The sequence below is a fragment of the Myotis brandtii genome, unplaced genomic scaffold (assembly GCF_000412655.1).
Source record: "Myotis brandtii unplaced genomic scaffold, ASM41265v1 scaffold421, whole genome shotgun sequence".
NCBI lineage: Eukaryota > Metazoa > Chordata > Mammalia > Chiroptera > Vespertilionidae > Myotis > Myotis brandtii.
Genome location: NW_005366140.1, coordinates 2312403 through 2316458, shown reverse-complemented (window position 1 = coordinate 2316458; position 4056 = coordinate 2312403).

Genomic DNA, 4056 nt, shown 5'->3' with positions numbered 1-4056 from the left:
TCTCTCCCTCTCCCTTCCTCTCTCTGAAATAAATAAAAATATATTTTAAAAAACAATGTCTACAATTATTAGCAAAGAACAACCTCTGCAATATCACTGGATCATAAGTCTCTAGGTTGCTACTCCTCATATAACATATCCTCCAAAGAAATTTGTAATGGAAGACTCCATGGGTTTTGAAATACTATAACATAATCTGTGGAACCCTGAAGATAAATGTAATGAAACACAGAGCATCTCATTGAATTCATTTTAAAGAAATTGAATCAAAGCTCTATAAAATAACACTCTTGCAGTCAATGCTTGTTGAAAAAGATGTTTTGCTTTTTCCAGTAGTGTAGTGTATTAGAAACTGCTGTGGTAACATCTTGCATTATTTTTTTAATGTGATAAAGGCAGATGAACTATAAAATGTTTGAAATACAAACACCAGTTTCTATTTTAGCTGAATGAAATTAACTATGTACTCTTTCTCCTGATAACACAGATTTTCCAACAATGATATATCTTTGAAATACTCAAGATGAAATAAAGAAATCATGTTTTATGTGTGATAGTACTATGAGCAAAGACCAAATCCATTTCTTTGTTGCATGTGGTTAGTATTCATCCCCAAACCTATCATTACATGGGAATCACCTGGGTCACTTTTAAAAATCCAAATGTCGATAGGTAAACACCGCAGACTGCTGCCGCAAACAACCACTTCAAAAATACAACTAAAAGACGGAACGGACATCACCCAGAACCACAGGAAGGCTGGCTGAGGAGAGACTCTTCAACTAGAAGGAAAAATAACAGCACACCGAGGCTCAGAGGAGGCGCAGTGTGGAAAATACTCAGGTGCGGAGGTGCGCGCGCAAAGCGGGCTGGTGGCTGAGAGCGCGGTTGTCGTTTTCGGTCAGGGGGGAGTCTCAGACTCTGAGCTCCAGATACGGGCGAATCGCTGGGGACTCGGACTCAAACGGGAGAAGCGGGAGTGTCTGGCATCAGTTGGAAGGCAGCTTTCTCTCCGAGGTTTGCAGCGGTTCCTGGGGTTCTGAGAAGCAGAGCCTCTGGGAACGGGACTGAGAGGGGCTATAACCGCTCCCTCCGCCCGCCCTGTTGCCCTGTTGATCCCGCCCCGCCCAAGCCCTGCGCAGAGCCATTTGCCAGATCGCCTCAGGCAAAGGCTAGATTAGCACCTCCCCAGAGGACAGAAGTTTTCCGCGGCAGACACAGCTGATTCACACAGCCAGTCGGCCTGGTGGTCAAATCCCTCTAGTATTAACTACAACAATCAAGGCTCAACTAGAACAAGACTGCGCACAAAGACCACTAGGGGGTGCACCAAGAAAGCATAAAAAATGCGGAGACAAAAAAACATGACAGAAATGGAGGATATAGAGCTAAAAAACGCAATTTTGAGGGCTTGCAATAAACTTTTGGAGAGCTTCACGAAAACTAATGAGACCCTCGATGCTATGATAAAGAAACAACTAGAAATTAAGCATACACGGTCTGAAATAAAGAATATTACACCCAATAGCAGACCAGAGGAGCGCAAGAATCAAGTCAAAGATTTGAAATGCGAAGAAGCAAAAAACACCCAACCGGAAAAGCAAAATGAAAAAAGAATCCAAAAATACGAAGATAGTGTAAGGAGCCTCTGGGACAGCTTCAAGCGTACCAACATCAGAATTATAGGGGTACCAGAAGAAGAGAGAGGGCAAGATATTGAAAACCTATTTGAAGAAATAATGACAGAAAACTTCCCCTACCTGGTGAAAGAAATAGACTTCCAAGTCCAGGAAGCGCAGAGAACCCCAAACAAAAGGAATCCAAAGAGGACCACACCAAGACACATCATAATTAAAATGCCAAGAGCAAAAGACAAAGAGAGAATCTTAAAAGCAGCAAGAGAAAAAAAGTCAGTTACCTATAAGGGAGTACCCATACGACTGTCAGCTGATTTCTCAACAGAAACTTTGCAGGCCAGAAGGGAGTGGCAAGAAATATTCAAAGTGATGAATAGCAAGAACCTACAACCAAGATTACTTTATCCAGCAAAGCTATCATTCAGAATTGAAGGTCAGATAAAGAGCTTCACAGATAAGGAAAAGCTAAAGGAGTTCATCACCACCAAACCAGTATTATATGAAATGCTGAAAGGTATCCTTTAAGAAGAGGAAGAAGAAGAAAAAGGTAAAGATACAAATTATGAACAACAAATACACATCTATCAACAAGTGAATCTAAAAATCAAGTGAAAAAATAATCTGATGAACAGAATGAACTGGTGATTATAATAGACTCAGGGGAATAGAAAAAGAATGGACTGACTATTCTTGGGGGGGAAAGGGGTGCGGGGGGTGCGGGAAGAGATTGGACAATAATCGTGCACCTATGGATGAGGACAGTGGGTGAGGAGTGAGGGCGGAGAATGGGGTGGGAACTGGGTGGAGGGGAGCTATGAGGGGGAAAAAGAGAAACAACTGTAATAATCTGAACAATAAAGATTTATTTTTTAAAAAAGGTGGGGGGGGAGAGGAAATGATCTATGTAGAAGTCACATTTCTATATGTCATCAAAATTAAGGCTGCATAAACCTGAAGTAGATTCTAAGTTAAGATGTATATTTTCAGCCCTAGAGTAACCACTAAGGAAATAACTCAAAAAATATATTGAAAAAATCATTAAAGGAATTAAAATGTTATACTAGAAAACAGTCACTTCATGCATAGGAAGCAGTAAAGGAAGAAAAGAGAAGCAACAACAAAAAAGACACCAGATATAGAAAAACAAAAGTAAAATTGTGGATGTCATGTTGTTAAAATGACAATCCTCCCCAAATCAATCTAAAAATTCAATGCAATCCTTATCAAAATCCCAGCTGGCTTCTTTGCAGAAATTGACAAGCTGATCCTAAAATTCATATGAAAACTCAAGGGACTCAGGCTAATCTTTTCTATCTTAACACATTGCATACCGCATAGAAATCTCTAAGACATACGCCAGGGACCGCACGTTTTTGGGAAAACTGCACGTTATTTAAATCATCATAATGCACTTTAGGTATTGTAATGCACTTTAGGTGTTGTTTTTCAATAATTATAACATTTTTATTTACAAAAACAATTAAACAATTAAAGTTCCTAGTACTTTTTTAACGTATGGTACTGCGTAAAACATTTTCCTCTATGAAGAGGGACCAAACAAAATTTACATAAGTATCTAGATTCACTCCTTTTTCCATGGGTGTGAAAAACGAGAATACTCATGAGCAGTCCTTAACAGATGGCGCATGAAACATGAGAAAACTCCTGAGCGGTACGAAATGTGTTAAAAAAGAAGATCAAAATTGGAGAATTCACATTTTCCCATTCAAAACTGACTGCAAAGCTACAGTAATCAAAACAGAGTGGGGTTGCAACTGCCCTGGTGAGGTTGCAATGGCCCCGGTGAGGTTGAAACAGCCCTGGTGAGGTTGAGACGGCCCCTGTGAGGCTGAGGTGGCCCCTGTGAGGCTGAGATGAAGAATTAACTATTGAGTGCATAAATAAGTGGAACAATAAGTCAATGTTTCTCGCTCAAAATCAATAAATAAAATTTTTTTTAAAAAACAAACAAACAAAAAAAAAAACCACAAAAAAACAGAGTGGTACTGGTATAAAGTGAGAGAGACATACAGATCAGAGAAATCCAATTTTTAAAATTCCAGAAATAATCACATTTTATTTTCAACAAGACAATTCAAAGAAGAATATAATCTTTCAACGAATGGTTGGAACAACTGTATATCCACATGTGAAAGAATGAAATTGGACCCCTGTCTCATAACATATGCAAAATTAATTAAAAATGGATCAAGTACCTAAATAGAAGAGCTAAAACTATAAAATTCTTAAGAAAACATAGACATAAACTTCATAACCTTGGATTAGGTAACAGTTTCTTAGATATGATATCAAAAGTACAAGTAATAGCCCTAACCAGTTTGGCTCAGTGGATAGAGCATCAGCCTGCGAACTGAAGAGTCCCAGGTTCGATTCTGGTCAAGGGCATGTACCTTGGTTG